The sequence below is a fragment of the Phacochoerus africanus genome, chromosome 2 (assembly GCF_016906955.1).
Source record: "Phacochoerus africanus isolate WHEZ1 chromosome 2, ROS_Pafr_v1, whole genome shotgun sequence".
Lineage (NCBI taxonomy): Eukaryota > Metazoa > Chordata > Mammalia > Artiodactyla > Suidae > Phacochoerus > Phacochoerus africanus.
This window is the reverse complement of record NC_062545.1, coordinates 147338307-147364713: the sequence shown is the minus strand read 5'-3', so window position 1 is coordinate 147364713 and position 26407 is coordinate 147338307. Positions and strand designations below refer to the sequence as shown.

At 38.8% G+C, this 26407-nt stretch overlaps 1 protein-coding gene across 5 annotated transcripts in view; it reads left to right on the top strand.

Annotated features, from left to right (window-relative positions):
• Nucleotides 1–26407, top strand: part of TJP1 (tight junction protein 1) — a 129511-nt gene that overhangs the window by 3915 nt on the left and 99189 nt on the right. The gene's annotated exons all lie outside the window — the stretch shown is intronic.

The following is a 26407-nucleotide window of genomic DNA, read 5'->3' as shown; positions in this document are numbered from 1 at the left end:
AAACTGATTAGTCCTTATAGATAGGAATTGTGCTCTGAGTGGCAGTTATGACAGAGTTTAATTTTTTTACTTAATGATTAGTGCCTCTTTGCTTCATACTGCTTTAAAGGTAAACTAAAAACTCACTGTGCTTTATGAGAATTCACTTGATGTATCTACTGTCTTTTAATGAGCTTCACTCTAGTAATATTTTTCTGTACCTGCCAAGCTGTACAATACTTGTTTTTCATTAGAAATATTTTTATGGTATTTAAGGCAGGCTTTTAATTTTTTTGTGTTGGCACGTTTGACATTGTAGACGCTTGTGGTTAAAAGTGTCATTTATGTACTTGATTGCTAATCCTGACTACGTTTACAACTCTTAAGTTCATTTTAGGATAGCTCTATAAGATAGGTACTTAAAAATTCAGCGTTTTCCCACAGATTGTGCAGTAGCACAGATTGCACTACAGTTAGGAAAGACCTTTTCTTTCTGTTTTTAAAATACTGATAGTTTTTGTGTTAGGAACTTTCAAACTTAACTTTTATGTCATATTTAAGAAAGTCTCAGCTGCCCATTGATTGCTGTCAGTGGGTGAGAGGCGGTTGCCCACTAACAAATAATGAGGTTGAAACCAGTCTGTGGCTTTGAGAGCTGTTATATAGCATATATAGCACCATTTCCTGTTTGGTTTGAAGGAAAAAGATTACAGTAGTTTCACTTTTTTTTTTTCTCTCAGTCCCAGTAACAGTGTACTGGTTCTAACTTTTATCTCCTATTGAATCTTTTATTCTATTTAGAGACCAAATGTAAACTCAGTACAGTTCTAAGAATAAAACTGCCTATAAACAAGATAGATCACCATGCTGCTAAGGAAAACATCATTAAAAATAATTTTGGTGAAAATTCGGAAATGTAATCCTTCTTATTGACAGAGCTCTGAAATGATCAAAATTTAGTCCAGCAGAAGACCCTGAATCTGGCTGCAAATCCAAGTAGTGTGGAGCCGCCCATCCTTGACAGCCTAGTCACAGCTCTTTCTGGGCTTGTGTGGATGCACACTCCATGTCCGACTGAGCATTGTAGGGATGAAGACCAGCCAGTGGAATGAACAGAAGTAGTTTTTATTAATAGAGTTTTTGATCGGATGTTAAGTTAAATAAAAGATAGTTTATGTCTAGTATAATATTTCTGAAATATTTGTCCAGAACTTGCTTTGCATCTCTGAATTTTGAAAGACAGTCCTAAAAACCTCAGTTTAACAGTTTTTAATCTTGTATAAAGAGATAGACATTGGGACAGTTTACCAAATTTTAAATTTAATCTAAAATTGGCCGGTTTTAGTACAGTATTTCTAATATAAACCAGCAATAAATATAGGCCTTTTGCTACCTCTGACCTAGAATACTTCTTAACTTATTTATTGCAGAGAAGAGTGGCTTCAGGTTACTCCTTCATGGGTTAGCCAGGTGCTTGATTTCCATTCCTCTTTAATAATAAGTATATGATGAGTACATGGATAGGAAGTTTCATTAATATCCTAAAAATAGGTGAAAACAATGGACACTGAATGATTGACTACCACAGAGCACTATTTTAACATTAGAAAACCAATGCTGCAAAAATTTGTACCACCAAATTCCATTTGAGATTTAATAACAAGCCCTGTTACACGTGGAGGGTTAAATACTGACTCTCGGATAGCCTTTAACTTTGGGATAGATCAAAAGTTAAGTTTTCATTTATGTCGTAGGTGTATTTCAGTTATATATATTACAACAATCTCTTTCATGCTGGTAGACGCTGAGAAATGAGTTGACTGATATGTGTGACCTCAATCATTCTAGTTTATTGAGCCCAGAAGGGAGGTAAAAAACAGAGTGAATATTACTTTGCATGGATACTAATAAGGAATGTAAAATTAGCATATACCTGGCTTAATTAATAAAGTTTTGTTAATTTGTGGAAATGTGTTCTGTTTTTGTTTTTCAGAAATAATATGCATTCCCAAAGAGTGGAAGTTCAATTTTTTTTCCTGGTTATTTTAGAGATTTTCACTCTCAAATTGTTAGTAGTAATCTTTTGGATGTGTACACAGTTTCTGATAACTGAATTAACTTACGGTTGCTCTTTTTTTTAAAAAATATATATATTATATATATATATTTGTTTTGTCTTTTTACCTTTTCTAGGGCTGCTTCCCGCGTCATATGAAGGTTCCCAGGCTAGGGATCTAATCAGAGCTGTAGCTGCCTGCCTACGTCACAGAAATGCGGGATCTGAGATGAGTCTGCAACCTACACCACAGCTCACGGCAATGCCGGATCCTTAACCCACTGAGCGAGGCCAGGGCCCGAACCCACAACCTCAAGGTTCCTAGTTGGATTCGTTAACCACTGCGCCACGACGAGAACTCCAACTTATGGTTGCTCTTAATTCAATACATAATTCTAAAATTCAGGAAGATGTCAGTAATGACAGTGTTTTCATTAGCTCAACAAGCATTAATCGAGCACATTTTGTTTTAGATCCCTGTCTTTTAAAAGCTTACCATTTCTAGATGCTCTGTACTCTAATAATCAGTTGTGAAGTATGTAATTCGTCTTTAAGATTCAAAGAATTTGCATTGTTTACTCTTAAATAACAAGCACACTTAAGGTCATCTTCTAATAACATAGCATATCTGGTATGCTTTTTTGGTTAGGGAGGGTGGTGGAATCCTGTCTAGAACCTGGGCTTGCTATAAGACGAGTTTCTGCATTTTCCCTTGTTTATTTTTGAAAAATGTTTCTATCAAATCTGAATACATTTGTGTAACAGTTGTATGCATGCATTTGGTAAAAGTATCTCAAAAGGAGAAAAAGATTAAGATTTATGAAGTAATTAGAATTTATTTGTATACTTGTAAGTTGTGAATATACCAACATGGAAAATGGACAGTAAGCTGGCTGTTAATGTTGTATTTAGGATCAAACAAGCTGTGAAAAAATAATCATTTGGAATTTTGAAACTGTATTCTGCATTTAACAAATGTTTATTGCTAGTCTAGAATGTTCTGAGCATGGAGCAGTTAACATACACCCAGAACATTTTATTTGTGTGGGCAGAAAGCAACAAATAGAATGCTGTGGGTGATGATAAGTGCTAGAATCCTGAACAGGCCATTTCTGGGTCATAACCTCCTTTTCCAAAGATTACAACTCTCTTGTCTCCTGAGTTACCTATTTTCTAGTTTTTCTTTATAGTTTTACTGCTCATTTACGCATTCGATAAACACTGTAGTTTTGCCTGTGAACTCACAAACAAACTTCCAGGGTGGATTTTGTTGTATGTGGGCTCAGCATTATATTTGTGAGATGATCAGTTTTGTGAGTAACTAGTTCATTAGCTTTCATTGTGTTCTTGGTAAAATTCATGCTGTTTCCATTTTAGGAGGGCTTACTGCCAGACTGACTTCTGGAAAACATAGTTTGAACTAGACTTTTGTGGGTTTTTTTAGAAAAACTTACCTGAGGGGCAAGAATTAGCTAAGTGTATGGGCTAGTCATTAGAATACTAACAACTATGTGAAAAAGAGTAAGCTGGTTTTGGTTTTCCTATGATGTTTTACCTTGAAAAGTCAGTTTTAATTTTGATGGCATTTTGTAACTAACCTTATAACTAAGGTCTTAAAATCCATTATCTTTTAAGTGTATTTTCATAGGTATCCATTTATCTGACACTGATCAGACCAGTTAAAATCATAATGGGGAGAAATACGTGCTTTGGCAAAAACATGTAAATACAAGTGTACTTGTCAAAGTATAATTGTAGTAAACTTTTCCCAATGTTGTCATGTTAAAGAACTTAGGAAGATTTATTTACTGTGGTTTTTTTTTTTTTTTAACAGTGTTAAAAATGTCGGAGTCTTTAATTAAACAAATGTATGCCAATTCTTTTTTTTTTTTTTTTAAACAGCTGCACTTACAGCATATGGAACCTCCTGGGCCAGGGGTAGAATTGGAGCTACAATTGAGGCTTATACCACAGCCACCGCAACACCAATCAGAGCTGCGTTGCAATCTACCCTGCTACGCATGGCAACACTGGATCCTTAATCCACTAAGCCAGGTCAGGGATTGAACCTGCCCTTCATAGACACTGTTCCAAGTTCTTAACCCACTGAGCCACAATGGGAACTCCAACCCAAATTTTGATGCTGTATTTCCTATGGAATCAGCAGACAGTGGCTGTGGCAAGCAGATTTACATTCTAGTTGTAAATATGAACAATGTGTATTAGTAATAAATAACAGCCTCCTATTACTGAGGGATGAGAGCTAAGTGTTTTATGTGTATTATCTAATCTTAATAACTGTTACATACTGCTGTGATCTCTTTTAGAGTTGAGGAATCTAAGGTTAATGTACTTGCTCTGGTTAATGGCACACTTTAGAAATCACACATGCACCTGCTTTTACATCTGTGTTTTGTAAGGGAGTGTCAGGGAGACGAGTATGGAATGGTGTTAGGTGAGTCTCAGACCGGAGGAGCAGCATGAATCATGAGAACCGAAAGAGAGGGTGCTGAATGGTAGAGAGCACAAGCTGGTCTAAAGGACGCAGAAGTTGCTCAGCCCCAGCCCATTGTTGTCAGAGAAAGGCAGGCCAGATCTTCCAGTTTTTTTCAGAGCTGCTTGTAAATCCAGATTTTATGTGAGTTGCCCTGACTTACATGTTGCCAGCTGACTTCATTTTTTAATACCTTTTTATTGTGAAACATAATACATATATAAGAGTACATAAAGCAAAGGTTCATTAATTACCGCAAAGTAAACACCACCCAGGTCAAGGAGTAGACTATTGCCAGTTCCTAGAAGCTTCCTCCTGCCACTACCTAATGACATTATTCTGCTAACTATCCAAGTCAGCCCCTGACCATAAGGTCCATATGTTATGATTTTCCCTCTAACACCATTCTTTCCCCAAGACAGTTACTATTATGACTTTATGTTTTTAAGATTCATGTGTTGTTGCTTTATGAATTCATTCATCTTCTTGCTGTTTAGTCTCCTGTTGTATGAATATATACTACAGCTTGTATATTCTACTTTTGATGGGTACTTGGGTTATTTACCGATTTGGGCTCTTAAGGATAATGCTTCCATGACAATTTGTACTTGTCTCCTGGTGACATGTATTTAGAGAATTTACATCTTAGAGAAGATGTATTTAGGGATGGAATTGCTGCTGGTTCGTTTAGTGGGTCTTCAATTTTAGTGACTTCTCCAAAGAGATTATACCAGCTTACACTCTTCATCAGCAGTGAAGGATAGTTTCTGTTGCTTTGCATTTTTGCTAGTACTTCACATTATCAGACACTTTAATTTTGGCTTTCTGTCTTTTTGATATTATTTTCTTAATAATTTGTTGCTGCTTTTTTTTGATACAGGCTATTTGTTTATGTATATTATAGATATATTATCCAATCTGGTGCTTTTCTTAATGTTTCTTAATGGTCTTCAGATGAATAGAAATTTTTTTTTGGGGGGGGGGGTTAGGGCCACACTTGTTCCCAGGCTAGGGGTTGAGTTGGAACTGCAGCTGCTGGCCTACACCACAGCCACTGCCACATGGGATCTGCATGCCTCATCTTTGGTCTACAGCTGGCGGTCTACAGCTGGCGGCAATGCCAGATCCTTATTAACCCACTGAGTAAGGCCAGGGGTCAAACCCACATCCTCATGGATACTAGTCAGGTTTGTAACCCTCTGAGCTGCAAATGAGAACTCCAACATGAATAGCAATTCTTAATTTGAAGGTGGTCTGAGTTCAGTGGCACAGGGAATAGGCAGTTTCAGGAGAGAGACCTGTCTGTCAGCAGGCTAGAGAGATGTTATCATTGAATAACCCTAAGTCTTTGCCACTTTACTATCTGAGTTTAAGCTCTGGAATCTGAATCTTGAATCTACTAGTTAATATTTTCTCATCTCTAAAATGCAGGTGATGGAGTTCCCCTTGTGGTGCAATGGAAATGAATCCAACTAGTATCCATGAGGATGTGGGTTCAGTCCCAGGCCTCGCTCAGTGGGTCAGGGATCCAGTGTTGCGGTGAGCTATGGCGTAGGCCAGCAGCTGTAGCTCCAGTTCAGCCCCTAGCCTGGGAACCTTCATATGCCACAGGTGTAGCCCTAAAAAGCAAAAACATAAAAAAAATAAAATGCAGGTGATGATAACAGTACCCATGTAAAAATGGTTATATGCTTAGCACGGTACCCAGAACAGAGTGAGCTATCATGTTACGTGTATCTCTTAAAAACATTTTAAGTGAAGCCAATCTTAATGTCAAGGGAGAGGTGTAGAGGAATTATGGTGTTTCTGTGTGTATGTACTAATTTTCTTAATTTATGTATTTTATTTATTTGATAACTCGACAAAGGTTGGTTGAGTCCCAGACCAGCAAGGTGAGCTGTGGTTTCAGATAAAGTCCTTGAGCTCCTGAGATAACTTCTGAAAATTTTATTATGATAGCATCAAGAAAGAGATGTAGTCTTTAGTCTGATGAATTAGGAAATTCAAGTCCTTAATTTCATCTGTTGCATCCTGTTCACTTTGGGCTACCCATCTAGTGTGGTAGATGATTGGTTAGAAAATTCTGTTCAGCTTTTACCTCCTGACTGCTTCATATCTTTCCACTTATTCCATCTGTACTTCTACTATTTACACCCCTCACCTCCAACACATAAAATATATACATACATACACATGTTATTGCCTTCTCTTTGTATTTCTGTAATAGCTTCCTAAGTAGCATCATAGTCCTCTCTTATAGTTTGTCTTTCTAAAATGATTTTCTCAAAATCAAAGTTTGATTAGTACCTCCTCCTTGTGCTCCAGTATGCATGCTCATCCCAAAATTCCTGGACTTCTTATATGGCCTTTAAAAGTAAAAGACCTAAATCCGTAATAAGATCATTATGCTCCTACAGGATTATTTGGCCCCTGCATACCCCCTAGCTAGCCTCACCTTGCATCTTTCCCTGCCTTGATCTCCGTTCTCAACCTGTGCTGTCCTCTTTAGCTCCTAGCAGGTACTGAACTTTCTGCCAGGCTCCTCTTTGAGTTCCTCTCATGGTATTCTTTCTTTCCTTTGCAGCATTTATTCAAGCCTGTGATAGTATATTCAGTTGTGAGATTTTTTTTACACTTGATCTTAGCCAAAGGCTGAGAAGCGATTAAGTTGTGATTTTTTTTTTGTCTTTTTGTCTTTTCTAGGGCAGCACCCGCGACATACGGAGGTTCCCAGGCTACGGCTGTAGCCTCTGGCCTACTCCAGAGCTACAGCAACTTGGGATCTGAGCCTTGTCTGCGACCTAATACCATGGCTCACGGCAATGCCAGATCCTTAACCCACAGAGCGAGGCCAGGGATCGAACCCGAAACCTCATGGTTCCTAGTCAGATTCTTTAACCACTGTTCCATGACGGGAACTCCCTTTTTGTGTGTGTGTTATGAAACTTTTTGATCATCCTGTTCTCCCATTAGACTGTAAGCTCCTTGAATACAAAGGTCACCTTGGTGTATTGTTATCACAGAGCTTAACACAAGGTCCAGCATATAATAAACTCTCAACTATTGTTTGAATGAATGTGAAAAGGGTTTTTCTACTCAGGGCTCTTGCATGTGCTGTTTTCTCTACCTGGAAAGTTCCCCACCTCCATCCATCATTCACCTAGCATCTGTGCCAGTTCTTTTTTTTTTAAACAGCTGATCATCAATTTATTTAAAAGGTTGATGTAAGCATCTGCAATGGTGACCTCAACTCTGACTCCTGGCTCAGCACTGATGGGAGTAATCTGCTTAACAGTCTCAGAAGGACTGTGCCAGTGAGTCGCTGTGGAGCTGCTTTGGAAAACCATCCCAAGCCTTAGAACCTTCACCACAAAGATTTTTCCTTGTAGCTCTTCTCAGAGTCTTAGTATGTGTCCAAACCAGTCCTTTCACTTTGAGATGCTTTCCTTTTGGGCATCTGATCAAATCAGCCTGAGGCTGGTTAAGGTGATTGTATGTAATTCAGTGAATTGCCACCTCAGGCTACACACGGGGCATCTTGTTGCACATGTGGCAGGGCTTCCTGACCAGCTTGTTCCTTGGCCAGAGCAGCCAGTGGTGAGACAGGAACTCTGCTGCAGCTGCAGCCCCTCTTCCCCAAAGAACCCCATCCCGATGCTTTTCCTCAAGAACCTTGTCCTGATCCCAGAAGAGTTCAGAACTCTGCTTTAAGTTCCCTGCACAATCCCTTTATTTCCCTATTAAAAAAACTTGTACTTGTCTGTAGGTTATTTGATTAGTATCTGGGGCCCCTCCTAGACTAGAGGCTTTGTTTTCACTCTGGTATTCACTTACTGGTAATAGACCTGGTTAAATTCAGCCCAGAAACTCCCAGAAAGGACATCTTCAGGACCTGCTGCATTTTTCTTTTCTGAAATGAAAGGCAGCCACTGCCAGCATAGCCAGCCTGTGGAAGCTATGCTTGATGGCCTGGTATCTTGGTAGCAGAATTCTTGGTTTGGGTCTTTCCTAGATTCACTAATTTCTAGATTTCTCAGTTATCTTCCTGTTTTTTAAGGGGAAAATTTCAAGCCTGTACAAAAGCAAATGGGGGTGTAATGAATCCCCACCTTAGCATCACAAGGTACAGTCATCAACTTATGGCCAGTCTTGTTCCATCTCCACTTCTACTGGTATTTTTCTCTCCACCATTGTTATTATTATGATTATTATTTTTTAAGGCCACACCTGCGGCAAATGAAAGTTCCCAAGCTAGGGGTCAGATTAGAGCTGTAGCAGCCAGCCTGCATTTTGGCAACACTTGTATCCGAACTGCATCTGCAACCTATACCACAGCTCATGGCAATGCCAGATCCTTAACCCACTGAGTGAGGCCAGGGATTGAATCTGCATCCTTGTGGATAGTAGTCAGGTTGGTTACTGCTGAGCCACAATAGGAACTCCCTCCCACATTATTTTTTTTTGTCTTTTCTAGGGCCGCTCCTGTAGCCTATGGAGGTTCCCAGGCTAGGGATCAAATCGGAGCCACAGCTGCCGGCCTATGCCACAGCCACAGCAACTCAGAATCTGAGCCATGTTTGCGACCTACACGACAGCTCACAGCAACGCCGGATCCTTAACCCACTGACCAAGGCCAGGGATGAAACCCGCAACCTCATGGTTCCTAGTCAGATTTGTTAACCACTGAGCCATGATGGAAACTCCTCCCCCATTATTTTGAAGCACATACCAGACATGACTTTTCATCTGCTAATATTTATTTATCTCTAAAAGATAAGAGCTGGATTAAAAAAATAAATATATATAAAACTATATTACCATTAGCACATATTAAAAATAAATTCTAAATTGAAAATCCAACATTTGGTCAGTGTAGTGTTTCTGTCCTAAGTATCAATTTAAGACATATATGTTCAATGTATTTTTAAAACATCAGGATCCAGGAGTTCCTGTCGTGGCGCAGTGGTTAACGAATCCGACTAAGAACCATGAGGTTGCGGGTTCGGTCCCTGCCCTTGCTCATCGGGTTAACGATCCGGCGTTGCCGTGAGCTGTGGTGCAGGTTGCAGATGCGGCACGGATCCCGCATTGCTGTGGCTCTGGTGTAGGCTGGTGGCTACGGCTCCGATTAGACCCCTAGCCTGGGAATCTCCATATGCCGCAGGAGCGGCCCAAGAAATAGCAAGAAGACAAAAAAAAAAAAAAAAAATCAGGATCCAAATAAAGTCCTCCCATTGGTTTGCCTTCTAAGTCCTCAGAGACTGTAAGATACCCCTATCTGTCTCTGTCTCCCTGCCCACGTTGCAGTTGTATTGGTGAGGAATAGAATTGTTTGTAGAATTTCTTAGTCTGGATTTTGGTGCTTGCTTTCCTGTGGTAGTACAGTGTTTCTTGCCGTCTGTATTTCCTGTAAACTGGTAGTTAGAGCTAGAACAGTTGTAATACAAATATAATGTGGGTCACGTACATAATTTAAAAATTTTGTTAACTGTGTCAAAAGTTAAAAGTTAACAGAAAATTAATTGTAATGTTTTATTTTATGCATATATCCAAAATACTATCATTATAACTGTGACAGTTCCTCCAGTTCCTCAGGCTTTCCCTGTATTTTATGACTTTGGCACTTTCAGTGAGCATTGGTCAGTTATTTTTTTTAGAATGTTTCCATTTGGGTTGCTCATGATTAGATTGATGTTTTTCATCAGATTAGGAGAAGGTATGTGATATTTATGTCTTATTTCTAGTATGATAACCTTAAAATTTGATGAGGTACTGTTTTTTTCCTTTGCAATTGATAAATATCTTGGGCAAGATACTTTGAGATTCTCTTCAAACGTGCCCACTGGTGATACTCATTGACCCTTCCTGCAGCAGTTATTACCTCTGTGTTTTTTCCATTATAGTGATTTTGTATTTCTCTTGTTTCTTCCACATTCCTCTGTAAGGAAGAGCTGCCCCTTCTTCCTTTTATATCCTGTTGTCTGTACTTATACTAAAAACCATGGCTTTATATGGCCACTGTGATTCTTATCCAACATACTTCATTCTAGCTTTCCTCCTTTCTTTTGATTTCTTTCTCTGACAGTGAGAAATCAGCTCATTGTATGTAATATATTCAGTGATTTGTTTAATCCTGATGTGCCTGTGGTTAGCAGATTGTTAACCCATCCTGCCCTTGTGCGAAACAGATTGACTTAACTAGAGTACAATGTTTGTGTATAGTTATTTTTGTCTTTAACATTACAGTATCCAGTCACAATATTGTTTTCCACTGTTAACTTCGTTGAGTGTTTTTCTTCTCCATCCTCTGCAGTTGTGTTATTCCTTTGTAATAATAGGTTGATTCGTAATTTATTGTTTGCATTCCATTTTTGTTCCTATCATTGAGACCACTACCTTATCCTAGTTGATTTTAATTATTTATTTGTTATTTTGGGCTTTATGAAACATTACTGTAGCTTAAAGCTACAAAAAAAATATGCTCAGAAATGTCATTCCTTCCTTACTCCTACTACCCTAAATCCATTTTCTTCTTCCTTCTACCTCTTTCCCACTTACAATGTAAGTAATCAGTTTCTTTAGTTTCCGGTTTATCATTTCTGTTTTTCTTTTGCACAAGTGAGCAGATACATGTGTATAATCTTTTTTTTTTTTTTTTTATGGCCGCACCCACAGCATATGGAGTTTCCTAGGCTAGGGGTCAAATTGGAGCTATAGCTGTTGGCCTATACCACAGCCACAGCAATGCAGTATCCAAGCTGAGTCTGCGACTTACACCATAGCTCACAGCAATGCCGGATCCTTAACCCACTGAATGAGGCCAGGGATTGAACCTACACCCTCATTGTTACTAGACGGATTCGTTTCTGCTGTGCCACAATGGAAACTTTTTTTTGGGGGGGGGTATAATCTTGTATTTCCTACATGAAGAATGGAATACCATTGATTTTTCTTTTTTTTTTTTAGGGCCACACCTGTGGCATATGTAAGTTACCAGGCTAGGGGGTCACATCAAAGCTGCAGCTGCGGGCCTATGCCATAGCCATAGCAGTGCCAGATCCTCAACCTACTGAGTTGGAGGATCAAACCCATATCCTCATGGTTGCTAGTAGACTTCTTTAGCACTGAGCCACAATGGGAACTCCATCATTGATATTTTTCATTTTGCTTTATTCTTTCAAAGGTATGTCCTTGAAATTGCTCCATATCAGTTCATAGAGATCTTCCTTTTTTATAGTTGCATAATACCCCATTGTGTAGATGTGCTGTAATTTATGTACTCTCCCATGTGTGGTCATTCAGCGTGTTGCCAATATCACAGTTACAAACCTGGCTACCACAAATAACTGGTACATGTATAGTCACATTGTTAGAGGTTTATCTTAAGGACAGATTTCCTTGAAGTGGAGTGTCTGGGTGAAAAGGTTAAGTATACGTTTAGTTTTGTTAGGTTTTGCCAAATTTACCTTCAGAAAGGCAGAATGAATTTGCATTTCCACTGAAAATGTGTGCATTTGGCAGTCAAATACTCTACCACTGAGTTATACCCCCATAAAATGTGTGCAATTGAATGAAGCCTCATAATCTTGCCAGTAGACTGCTTTGTAGTGTTTTTTAAATTTTTGTTCTTTTGATAGGTGAGAAATGGCATTTTGGTGTTATTTTAATTTTCATTTCCTTAATTATGACTGAGTTTGAACATTTTTTATTCAAATTGTAACATCCATTTTGTTAGGTGTCTTTTTCCCATTTTTCTATTGGATTTCTTTGTCCTTTTTCTTCTGCAATTTTTGATTTATTTATGTGTTAAGGATATTGGCTTTCATGGTGTATCTTGTGGTTTTCTTCAGACTCTTTATGGAGATTTGTTTTTGTTTTTCTTTTTTGGTCAGGCAGACATTTTAAATTTTTCATGTATTTAAGTTTATTTCCCTTAAAATTTGGGTTATGGTTAGAAAGGCTTTCCCTTCACCAACATTAAGGAGGAATTCACTCGAGTTTTCTTCCAGTACTTGTATGGTTTTATTTATTTATTTATTTATTTTTGCATTTAGATCCCTAATTAATGTGTACATGGTGAGATGTAGATTTAATCTAATCCAGATGTGGGCCCAGTTGCTCTAGCAGCATTTATTTCAAAAGTGCATCTTCAGTGATTTGGGGTGTTATTTTTATCATACACTAATTTTCCATTTATTTGAAGGTCTGTTTTTGGATTTTCCATTTTATCCCTCTGGTCTATTTGTCTGCTCGTGCACCAATAACACACTTTTAATTATAGAGGCCCTTCTAGTATGTCTCAATTTAAAAAAAAAAGGCCATAACTTGGTAGTTCCCCATGATGAGTTTTTCTTTTGCAGTGTTTTTGTTTATTTGTTTTTCAGTTTTACCTGTTATTAAACTTAAATGAAAACATGTTATGCCTGGTTTCTTTTGTTCAATATTGAGCAGTGTTCATCCATATTGGTTTGGGTAGTTAATACTTGATTCATTTCATTTTGTGGTTGTATAATATTCCATAGAGTGAATGTTGTATTGTTTTCCATTGGGCATCTAGATCATTTCTGGCTTTGGCTTGATAGCTAAATAGTGCTTTTGTGAAAAAACTTATGCATAAGTTCTTGTGAATGTAAGTACTCGTTTCTGTTGATTGATCATAGAACATGCTCATTGTTGCCAGCTTTCCAAAGCAGTGATACCAATTTACACTCCCACTAATGGTGAGTTTTGGTTAGAGTGTTCATTAGCACTCATTTTCTTTTAGCTTATCATGTGATTATGTAGTAACTTTTAATTGTGGTTTTAATTTGTGTTATCCTGTTGGTTAATTCACTTTCCTACATGTGTATGTGTACTGGCCTTTTTTTTTTTTCTTTTTTTAGGGCTGCTCGTGGAATTTGGAAGTTCTGAGGCTAGGAGCCGATTCAGAGCTACAGCTGCCAGCCACAGCCACAGCAATGTGGGATCCAAGCCTCATTTGCAACCTACACTGAAGCTCACAGCAGTAACGGATCCTTAACTCATGTTCTTATGGATACTAGTCATGTTTGTTACCTCTGAGTCACAACAGGAATTCCTGTACTGGCCATCTTGATATCCTCTTGTTCAGAGTGCTTCCTCAAGCCCTTAGCCCATCTTTTCTTTTAGATGCTCTGTCATTATTGATAGGAATTCTTGGTGTATTTTGGATATGAATACTAGGTTTGTTCGATGGATATAGGCAGATTACTTGAAAAGCCTAGTTTTACCCGGAAATAAATGATACTGCTTCTTTGTTGTATATGGGAAAAGTCATGAATTTTATCACCCACATGGCTTGCATTAAACTGGTGTATTTACTCCCTTCTTACTGCTGCCACCTTAGTAGTAAGATTTGCAGCATCAAGGACCAGAAGGGAGCTCCCTGATAAGCTGTGCCTGAGTGAGGCTTAGCAACTGAAATACAAGCTTGGCACCTTTACCTTAGATAGTTTGTGATTTGCCTAAAATAGCTTTATGATTAAGGTGACGTGAGGAGGCTGATTTAAAAGAAATGAGATCTGTTGAGTGTATAATGCTCTGTTTTTCATTGAGTGCTTTGTTAGAGAAGTATCATGGTTTTTCATAGGTTTTAACATTTAGGAATTGAAAATATTTGTTTAAAGTTAATTTTTTTTTTTTGAAAATCAAATAATGGTTTAATGAGAAGGAGGAGTAACCTAAGAATCTCCAAGAACAGATGTGTTAAGTACCCATTCAAGTTCCTTTAGTAGGTTAATTATATTCCTCACTTTAACAGCCAAAGAAAGACTATGCTTGATTTTGATAAGAATTTGGTGAATTTGCTCATGTATGACAGTTCAGAATATGACTTCTTAGATGTTCTGCTGCTCAAAGCAGATGTGCTCAAGATGGCGCCCGCTTTTTTTTTTTTTTGGCTTTGTGAATATTTTTTTTTAATTTAACTATGGTTTATTTACAATGTTGTGTTATTTTCAAGTGTACAGCTTCAAATTCTTTTCCATTATGGGTTATTATAAGATACTGACTATAGCTCCCTATACTGTACAGCAAATACTTGTTTATCTATTTTATATATAGGAGTTTGTGTCTGCTAATTGCAAACTCTTAATTTATTCCTTCCTCTTCCCACTATCCCTTGACAACTCCAAGTCTGTTCTCTATGTCTATGAGTCTGGTTTTGTAGATATGTTTGATTTATATCATGTTTTTGTTTGTTTGTTTTTGTTGTACCTGTGGCATATGGAAGTTCCTGGGCCAGGTCTTGAATCTGAGCTGCAATTGTGACCTGTGCCACAGCTGTGCAACACCAGATCCTTAACCCACTGCACTGGGCCAGGGATCAAACCCATGCTGCTGCAGAGACAATGACGGATCTTTAACCTGCTGCACCACAGCAGGAACTCTATTTGTGTTTATTTTAGATTCCACATATAAGTGGTATCATGTGATATTTGTCTTTCTCTATCTGACTTAGTTCACTTAGTATGATAATCTCTAGGTCCATCCAAGTTACTGCAAATGGCATTATTTCATTTTTAGTGGCTGAGTAATATTCTGGTGTGTATATATACTACATCTTCATTATCCATTCATTTGGATAAAGATGATGGATATTTAGGTTGCTTCCATGTCTTGCCTGTTGTAAATGGTGCTGCTGTGAACTTGGGGGTGCATGTATCTTTTCCAGTTAGAGTTTTCATCTTTTCTGGATATATGCCCAGGGGTGGGATTGCTGAATCATGTGGTAATTCTCTTTTTAGTTTCTTTCTTTTTATTTATTTATTTATTTTTCCCGCTGTACAGCATGACGATCAAGTTATTCTTACATGTATACATTTTTCCCCCACCCTTTGTTCTGTTGCAATATGAGTATCTAAACATAATTCTCAATGCTACTCAGCAGGATCTCCTTGTAAATCTATTCTAAGTTGTGTCTGATAACCCCAAGCTCCTGATCCCTCCCACTCCCTCCCTCTCCTGTCGGGCAGCCACAAGTCTATTCTCCAAGTCCACGATTTTCTTTTCTGTGGAGATGTTCATTTGTGCTGGATATTAGATTCCAGTTATAAGTGATATCATATGATATTTGTCTTTGTCTTTCTGACTCATTTCACTCAGTATGAGATTCTCTAGTTCCATCCATGTTGCCAAAAATGGCATTATGTCATTCTTTTTTATGGCTGAGTAGTATTCCATTGTGTATATATACCACATCTTCCTAATCCGATCATCTGTTGATGGACATTTGTCTTGTTTCCATGTCCTGGCTATTGTGAATAGTGCTGCAGTGAACATGCAGGTGCATGTGTCTCTTTTAAGTAGGGTTTTGTCCAGATAAATGCCCAAGAGTGGAATTGTGGGGTCACATGGAAGTTCTATGGATAGATTTCTAAGGTATCTCCAAACTGTTCTCCATAGTGGCTGTACCAGTTTACATTCCCACCAACAGTGCAGGAGGGTTCCCTTTTCTCCACAGCCCCTCCAGCACTTGTTATTAGTGGACTTATTAATGATGGCCATTCTGACTGGTGTGAGGTGGTATCTCATGGTAGTTTTGATTTGCATTTCTCTTATAATCAGCGATGTTGAGCATTTTTTCATCTGTGTATCTTCCTTGGAGAACAGTCTATTCAGGTCTTTTGCCCATTTTTCCATTGATTGATTGGCTTTTTTGCTGTTGAGTTGTATAATTTGCTTATATATTCTAGAGATTAAGCCCTTGTCGGTTGCATCATTTGAAACTATTTTCTCCCATTCTGTAAGTTTTCTTTTTGTTTTCTTTTTGGTTTCCTTTGCTGTGCAAAAGCTTTTCAGTTTGATGAGGTCCCATGGGTTTATTTTTGCTCTAATTTCGACTGCTTTGGGAGACTGACCTGAGAAAATATTCATGATGTTGATGTCAGAGAGTGTTTTGCCTATGTTTTCTTCTAGGAGTTTGATGGTGTCCTGTCGTATATTTAAGTCTTTCAGCCATTTGGAGTTTATTTTTGTGCATGGTGTGAGGGTGTGTTCTAGTTTCATTGCTTTGCATGCAGCTGTCCAGGTTTCCCAGCAATGCTTTCTGAATAGACTTTCTTTTCCCCATTTTTCTTTTTAGTTTCTTTAAGGAATCTCCATACTGTTTTCCATAGTAGCTGCAACAGTTTACATTCCCACTAACAGTGGAGGAGGGTTCCCTTTTCATCACACCCTCTCCAGCATTTGTTTATCTTTTTCTAGGGCCACACCTGTGGCATATGGAGGTTGCCAGGCTAGGGTTCTAATCCAAGCTGTAGCCGCCGGCCTACGCCAGAGCCGCAGCAACACCAGATCCGAACTGTGTCTGCAACCTACACCACAGCTCATGGCAACGCCGGATCCTTAACCCACTGAGCGAGGCCGGGGATTGAACCTGCAACCTCGTGGTTCGTAGTCAGATTTGTTAACCACTGAGCCACAATGGGAACTCCTCTAGCATTTGTTATTTGTAGGGTTTTTGATGATGGACATTCTGACTGGTGAGGCGATACCTTATTGTAGGTTTGATTTGCATTTCTCTAATAATTAGTGATATTGAGCAGCTTTTTCTGTGCCTATTGGCCATCTGTATGTCTTCTTTGGAGAAATGTCTTTTTAAGTTCTCTGCCCCTTTTTTGATTGGGTTGTTTGGTTTTCGGTATTGAGGTATATGAACTGTTTATATATTTTAGAAATTAAGCACTTGCGGGTTGCGTCATTTATAAATACTTTTTTCCAGTCCGTAGGTTGTCTTTTCATTTTGTTTATGGACAAACCTTTTTAATTTTGAAGTAACGTTAGAGAAAAGTTGTAAAAATGTTGAGTTCTATATCCTTCATTCTGCACCCCTTAAGTTTTACATAACTGTAACTATAGAACAATTTTCAAGGACAGGAAATTAACATTGATCCAATAAGAACTAAATTACAGACCACATTTGAATGTTGCTAGTTCATTCTTTTTCTTTTCCAGGATTCTGCCTTGCTACTTTTTTTGGGGGGGTGGTCTTTAAATCTGTAACAGATTCTCCATTTCCCTCTGTCTTATATAACCTTTGCACTTTTGAAGAGAATTGATTATTTTGTAGAATGCCCTTCAATTTGGTTTGTCTGATGTTTTTTTCATCATTGGAGTGGGATGGTGCACTTTGACAAGAATAATGTAGAAACTGGAGTTCCTGTTGTGGCTCAGTGGTTAACGAATCTGACTGGGAACCATGAGGTTGCAGGTTCTATCCCTGGCCTTGCTCAGTGGGTTAAGGATCCGGCATTGCCATGAGCTGTGGTGTAGGTTGCAGACATGGCTCAGATCTGGTGTTGCTGTGGCTGTGGTGTAGGCCGGCGGTTATAGCTCTGATTCGACCCCTAGCCTAGGAACCACCATATGCCTTGGAACGGCTCTAGAAATGGCGAAAAGACAGGAAAAAAAAAAAAGAATACTATAAAAATTGTGTTGTTCATCACATCAAGGGGTTTATGATGTTGATCAGTCTTATTATTGGTAATTTTTACCTTGGTTAAGATGGCATCTCTCCACTGTAAAGTTAGCATATTTTTGTAATTCATAAATATTTTGGAGGAGATATATATATATATATTTTTTTTTTGTGTGTGTGTGTGTGTCTTTTTAGGGCCGCACTCCCAAAATATTGAGGTTCCCAGGCTAGGGGTCAAATCGGAGCTACAGCTGCCAGCCTTGCACCACAGGCACAGCAAAGCCAGATCCGAGCCGTGTCTGCAACCTACACCACAGCTCACAGCAATGCCGGATCCTTAACCTGCTGATCAAGGCTGGGTTTCAAACCTGCAACCTTATGGTTCCTAGTCGGATTCATTTCCGCTGTGCCGCGACAGGAACTCCGGGAGGAGATAATTTGAGGCTGTACTAATCATGTTGATCCGTGGATCTTCACCTGATAATTTTAGCATCTGTGGGTGGATCTTTATCTGCATTAATTTGTGGCATTTGCCTGAGGGTAGTTCTGTTTGCCTTTTTCCTTCCACATTTGTTAATTGAAATTCCACTCTAATGAAGAGCTGTCTCTTTCCCATTATTTTATTTGATTATATCAGTATAGACTCATTGATTATTCTGTGGGTTAAAAGCTAATATTATCATTATTTTGTTGCTCAGGTTATTCTAGCTTTGGCCTGTTGGAGCTCCTTCAAGTTGGTTCATCTGTTCTATTGACAAACCCTATGCATTTTTGAGCATTCTCTTAATTTCTAGTGCCACATGGTATTCCAAGTTCATCCTGTATTTTTCCTGACCCAGACCTGCATTCAGCCCCTTCTCTGAGAAATCTTGGTTTGTTTCATTAAAGATTAGTATTTGCAAATTAACATCTTCTTGCTATATGCTCATTGCTGTTAGTTTTTTCTTCTAGGCTCTCAGCAGACAGAGCTAGGAAATAGGCATATGCATATCTATAAGACTTTATCTATCTCTGTATGTATTTAAAGTCATGGGTTGGGGTTCCCATCTTGGCTCAGGGGAAACGAATCTGACTAGTATTCATGAGGACACAGGTTCTATCCCTGGCCTCACTCAGTGGGTTAAGAATCCGGCATTGCTGTAAGCTGAGGTATAGGTTGCAGATGTGGCTCGGATCTGGCGTTGCTTGGCTGTGGCCCAGGCCAGCGACTATAGCTCTGATTTGACACCTAACCTGGGAACCTCCATATGCTGCAAGTGCAGCCCTAAAAAGACAAAAAAATAAAATAAAATCATGGGTTTAGATGTTTCTTCGTGCCCTAGTGGTTTAGGATCTGGCGTTACTACAGCGGCTCAGGTCACTGCTGTGTTGCAGGTTTGATCCCTGGCCTAGGAAGTTTCACAGGCTGTGAGTACAGCCAAAACAAACAAACAAAACTTTGAGTTTATACTGATAGTTTAGATTCTGATCTCTTGGAGTTCCTTTTAGTCTCCCTCCTTTTCTTACAGTTTTTTCCTCCAACAATAGAAGTCTAGCTCTCATTATCTACAGTGTATTTATTTCTTTGTTCACTTGTTTTATATACCCAGAACAGTTTAAATTTTTTTTACCTGTTCCCTGTGGAGAAAGGCTGCGTAATTTCTATGCAGATCTTTTCGTCTGGCCTCCTGTCAGTCAGTTGTGATAACTGTGTGCACAGTTACTTAGGTTCTTTCATCCCTGCCTTCTTTAGTGTGGTCATGATAATTTGTGATATAGTTAGGTTGATTTGTTATTGTCTGTGTTCCATTTTGGATCCCTTCCCCCACCTTTGACAGTTTAAATGGTTTATTCATTTATTTATGCTTTGTATATGTGGAGGATAATATATCATGAAAAATTACTGCTGTTCTAGGATTGAGAGCTACACAAAAAGATACAGTGAGAAATAACACTGTGCGTATGCTGTATGCTGTCTCATTTCCTTTCCCCTTTATACCTGGAAAAAATTTGAAGTCTTTTATCCATGTTCAGCCATTAGAAAATGTCAACCTAAAAATAGTTTTATTTTTGATAACTGGAAAGCACTCAAGAGTTTTAAAGAGTGTAGTTATCCCTGTATCAAGGATTAATGTGCATGTCATGGTACCTTATTTAAGCTGATATTCTTTTACTTTGATTTTAGGACAGCAGCAAATGCAGTGATTTATCTGTGAACCTCCATTTTAAGCAAACTTCTAGATTTGATCAACCAAAAAAATTCTAGGCCTACTTTTTTTTTTGTCTTTTTGCCTTTTCTTGAGCCACTCCCTCGGCATATGGAGGTTCCCAGGCTAGGGGTTGAATCAGAGCTGTAGCCACCAGCCTACACCAGGGCCACGGGATCTGAGGCCACGTCTGCAACCCACACCACAGCTCACGGCAACACCAGATCCTTAACCCACTGAGCAAGGGCAGGGACCGAACCCGCAACCTCATGGTTCCTAGTCGGATTCGTTAACCACTGCGCCACAACGGGAACTCCTCTTCTGCCTCTTTTTGTTTGTTTGTCTTGTTTTTTGTTTTTTTGTCTTTTTGCCTTTTCTAGGGCTGCTCCCACAGCATATGGAGGTTCCCAGGCTAGGTGTCAACTTGGGATCCAAGGTGTGTCTGCGATCTACACCACAGCTCACGGCAACGCCGAATCCTTAACCCACTGAGCAAGGCCAGGGATGGAACCCGCAACCTCATCATTCTTAGTCGGATTTGTTAACCGCTGAGCCACAACGGGAACTCCCTCTTCTGCCTCTTAGTATTTTCTAATCATACCCATCTCATCATCTGCCCCCTAAATTGTCAGCCAAGGAATGGGCACAATAAAATATTTGGAAATTTAACTGATGTTGAGAATAATGGGGTTTTCAATGCTCAGTTTATTCACTTTGTGTTGGGGCTGTCATCCCACAGTTGCTGCACTGTTACTTTGGATCATTATTTTTAGTTCTTAACCTTAGTGAATTCTTATCTTGCATTCATGAAGTTTGTTGAGTCCCTGAGTGTCTTTGAGTCCTCTCTTAAATTGACTTTAGGTTTACCTTTTTTGCTATCACTTAGACATGTCGGTTTTGAGAGTTTACATGACAGTCCTTCAGATCAATCCAAATGTATATTTTCTCCCACCATTTATGTATGTATGTATGTATGTATGTGTCTATTTTAGGGCCACACCCACAGCATATGGAGGTTCCCAGGCTAGGGGTCAAATCAGAGCTGTAGCCTCCAGCCTACACCACAGTCACTGCAAGGCCAGATCCGAGCTGGGTCTGCCACCTACACCATAGCTCACAGCAATGCCGGATCCTTAACCCACTGAGTGACGTCAGGATCGTACCCAAGTCCTTATGGAGACTAGTCAGATTCATTTGCACTGAACCATGATCAGGAACTCCTACCCTGTCCTCTTTGAATCTCTTGGCTGTAGTTTACTTTTCTCAGCCTGAAGTACTGCTGAGGCCACCTGAAGGGAACTCCTCTCTCACCTTTTAGCACCTACACTTAGTTCCTCTGTTTGTGCTTTATTTGCATAGATAGCATTGATCACATTTGAAATTAAATGCTAACTGAAAGGTCAGAGAGGGGCAGGGGTCATCTGTTTTATTCACTAAAACTTGGGTTGTACCTCTTAAGTTCCTGGCTCAGCCTTATCTCAGTAGGTGATCTCGCTTTCTCTTTTGGATGGAGAGCTAAAAAACAAAAACACTTTGGCGGGCAGGAGGATTCAGAAACAATTCTTTGTAGCAGCTCTGTTTACAGAAGGAATATGGAAAGAGCCACTGGAGTGTTGTATCTCTTTACTGCTTGATTTTCCTCATGGGGGACCATAAATTATCAAGAAAGTGTTCAGCCTACTTAAGAGATAGTACTGGAGGAGTTCCCATCATGGCTTAGCAGTTAATGAACCCAACTAGCATCCATGTGGATGTGGGTTTGATCCCTGGCTTCGCTCAGTGGGTTAAGGATCCGTTGTTGCCATGAGCTGTGGTGCAGATCGCAGACACGGCTCGGATTCCCATGTTGCTGTGGCTGTGGTGTAGGCCGTAGCTATAGCTCTGATTAGACCCCTAGAGTAGGAACCTCCATATGCTGTGGGTGCAGCCCTAAAAAGACCAAAAAAAAGGAAATTCCCTTTGTGGCTCAGCGGTTAACAAACCCAACTAGGATCCGTGAGGATGTAGGTTCGATCCCTGGCCTCACTCAGTGGGTTAAGGATCCGGTGTTGCCGTGAGCTGTGGTGTAGATTGCAGACGTGGCTTGGATCCCACACTGCTGTGGCTGTGGAGCTGCAGCTCCAATTTGACCCCTAGCCCAGGAACTTCCATATGCTGTGGGTGCAGCCCTTAAAAAGACAAAAAAAAAAAAAAAAGATTTTCTGGATAAACTATTTTGCATCTATATTTGATATATATATGTACGGTCCAACAATTTTAAAAAATAGGAAAATTTTATGATGTCTTCCATTTTTATATCTTGTTTCGGCATATTTTCTGGGTAATGATATTTTGTATTAGTTTCTCACTGAGTGTTCCTTCCCAGGTTCCTCAGGTTCTTCCTTTTTTCCCGTTAAAGTATTTGTAGTCCACACGGGCATCTTAGTCCTTTGGTAACTGGAGAGGGTTCAGTACTACTGTTCGTTACTCCTAAGTCCTTATTACACTAGATCTTAGTCTTGATATTCAGACTTGAATACCTACTTGCTTGCTGCCTGTATCTCTGCTTTAGTATTTCCACAGGCACCTTAAATTAATGATGATTAAAATTGAATTTGTGATCTTTTCTTCTCTTCCAGCTTTTCCACTCAACTGCCCAACTTGGAAACCTCTATCAGCCATCTTTAACTCCTTCCTCCCTATTCCTTTAACTTTCTAAGTGGTCTCCCTGCCTCCAATCCATCATCCACATCACAGCCATCAGAATGAGCTCTGATATCTTATGATGGCCTGAAATTCCTTAGTGTCTTCCCCTTGATTTTAGAGTCCTTAGTATTGTACTGCCAGGCCCTTCTGCCACCTCTTTTTTACCCTTTCCTGTCCCACAGACTGTATGGAGCAACCACATTAAAGCTGGCTTTATGTGTAGCAACAACAACCATGCTGACATGCTGTTTCTTCTCTGGAAACATCTTTCCCCACTTTTTTTCTTGGTCATCCTTCAAGCAACTCAAATGTTTTTCGGGGACTCAATCTGTCATCTTCATAGCAAGCAAAGTCCTCTCCATCCTTGAGGCACAGGATGTACACTATTTATCTAGTGTTATAAGCCTTTTCTTTGAGCCCTTAAGGAGGAAGAAGGATCTACTTTTGATCTCCACAGCACTTAGCATAAAGGTTTGGATTGAATAGTTGAGTGGATTGTCTTTAAAATCACAGCCAGAAGGATGGTAAATTTTAACTGGTCGTATATCTAGATAGTGTTAGGGCGTTAAGGTTTTTTTTCATTTGGAGAACCCTGGCTTATATTTTCATCCTGTCTTGTCAGTTATAGGTTTATCCTGTCTTGTCAGTTATAGGTTTATCCTGTCTTGTTAGTTCCTGTGTCTTCCTGGTTTTTTCCCCCATTTTGTCTGTAATCACTCCTAAAGGACAGTGAAGCTGTTTAGAATTAGGATCTGAAGATTTGGCAGGAAGCCCTTCAGAATTGGTGATCTGAGTAAGTGTCTTTGCCAGCTGGAGCTTAGAACAAAGAAACCAAACAAACTCTTGGCACATTCTGAAATGCAGCTTTTTGCTTCTTCAGAAATTGTGATTCTGGTCAGTTGATGCTAACTTAGAAATGTGTGTAGAACTCAGAATTCAGTAGCCCCTCTTGATGCCTTTAATGCTTCATTAATTATTGAATTTGCAGCCTGTTTGGAGTTGGAATTACAATTGGAGTATCATTGGAATTATGGTCTGTTAGAATTTTTGGAGCTGGATGGAACTTTATACTTGAGGTGATTTCTTTTCGTTCCCTAATTTTCATTCCGTTCCATAATTTTATGAGGAAAGCTAAGGTTATTTACCTAGTTGACAGCAGATGGGCTCTGTTCTTACTATTTCTGGCTTAGTTCATTTTCTGTTTAATAGCATCTTTCAAAGTTACAGGGAATGATTGTGTTGGAATCATTCTTAGAGGAGTGACACTTTTTACTTGAGGTCTCCCCACAAGCCTAAATGTTTTGGAAATGAAACCATCATTTATCAGAAAATCCTTGTGCAAGTTACACAGTTATACATTCTGCTTTTTTTTCCAATGAGAAAAATGACAAGCAATTTTACAAGAAGGATCATGTTTTAAAAATTATTTATAGGAGTAAATAATAGATGAACTTAATAAAATACTGCAAAAGTGCTCATAGTGAAAATTTAAGATTCCATAACTCCCTGCCCTATTTCTTTTTCTCCACCCGAGAGACCACTTATTTCTTAGATATTCTTTCAAAGGAAATCCTTTTCCTCATTTTCCTAAAGTATCAAATTTAGTAGTACTAACAATGTTTTATATAAATTTTAGTCTTCAGTTAATTTCTGAGTGATTTACTGTAAGAATCCCTCCCCCCTCAACATTTTATGATCACTTTCAAAGCAAAGCTGAAATTTGGAAGAATTTTACAGTGAGTATTTAAAATTCCATTACCTAAGATTCTCCCATTATGTTTTACTCTGTTTGTATTACCACAGATCTATGTGTTTATCCCCTTATTCATCCCTCCGTTCCTTCAGAACTCCTCATAAAGTCTGCCTAGTTATACAAATACCCATGAGTAGAATTTCGTTGCTTTTGCCGCTGAAGGAAACCAGAGTCCTGAAAGTGGAAAGAGATGGTATGGTCCGTGGTGTAAACTAGGAATAGTTTTTCTGTGTGTGTGTGTGTGTGTGTGTGTGTGTGTGTGTGTGTTTAAATGATAAAGATCAACAAGGCATAACATCTTATTTAGAGTATGGATTAAATTGGTTTAGTGTGCTAGTCGAGAGCCTAACTAACTAGTCTTTTTGATATTTCGTTCTCTATTTCCTTCTTTCCTATACATTGGTTTCCCTTCTGATAAATCAAGCTATTAAGGCTATGTTTGGCTTAAACAGATAAGTGAGCTATTATAGTACCCATTTTGGGTAAGCCATTGAGTTGGTTGAGATGTGTACTTTTCTGAAGAAACATTATTTTGACTGGAATTCTGAGACAATTGTTGTGTTAGTATTTTTTCCCTTATAAAACAGCAATCTAAATTTGTCTTACTGTATTCTTCTAGAGGCTTTTACATTAAGATCTTAATGTATAGCTCTTACTAGCAGAATACTTTTTTACAATTAACAGTAAAACATAAAATAATCTCCTTAAATATTATTTTTCCTAAAAGCAAAGTTAAAAATAGATATTTCATAGTTTCAAATGGGATTCGGCGAATGTGGCTTAAAATATTTTGGCAGTTTTATGCTGATTGGGAATGGAAAAGGAAAGCAAAAGAATCTGTAATGAAAAAATATCACCCATAATCCCTTCACTTTGAAAGTGATGAGTGTTAACATTTTGTATATCCCTTTAGCCTTTCTTTTCCTATTCATGTTTATAAACAAAATTAGGATAACAATATACAAGCTGTCTTATAATCTCTTTTTCCTCCCTTCACATTAAATGAATTTTCTAATTTAATTAATATTCTTTTACTAAATGGAAAACTGCATGACCATTAAAACCGTACAGAGGATGATAAATTTTCACCCTGAAGAGTATTTTATCGATGTACTCCAGTTACCAGATCACTCATTTTGCACTCAGGAAAAGAATTAAAAGGGCAGTGAAGCAGTGCTGCTGGTGAAAGAAGTGGATCAAGGCAAGATGAGCTTAAAGCTGTGCAAGCAGTTCTCAGTTTTAATAAGTCAGCTAAGATTGGACAAACTGGCAATTGCAGATATTTTTATCATGTATATTTTAGTAGAACTCTTGTTATTTAGCAGAATTACTCATATCATCACTGTGTCACATTGATGGAGAAATTTTTTTAAGTACATAAATTCTGGTCAATTTTTATTAAAAAAACAAAACAGCTTTGTTCCCAGCAGAGGTCTCATTAAAAGGAGATTTTGCTGCACTTGACTGAAAGATTGAAACAAAACACTGGTTGACAGTTTTTATCTATGGGAGTGAACAGAGGGATCTTTCTCTCCTTCTCATTCATCTGGCAGGAAGGTTAATCCAGTTGCTTTGAATTTAGGGAAGCAGGCTTTCTTTATAGGGATTCATTTTCTAATGTGGCAGTAATGTTTGATGGAGGTTAGTGTGGGAAAGGAGAAATAGGCCCATGGCCCCTTGGCAGATATGTTTTGATGATGCTAATGACAGCTGTGGAAAACAGATCTCACTTGTGGAACAGACATTGATAGGTAACGAGTAATGTTCTGGTGGCATCATGCTCAGTGCCGGCTCCTTCCACCTGACCTTTTGCTAACTC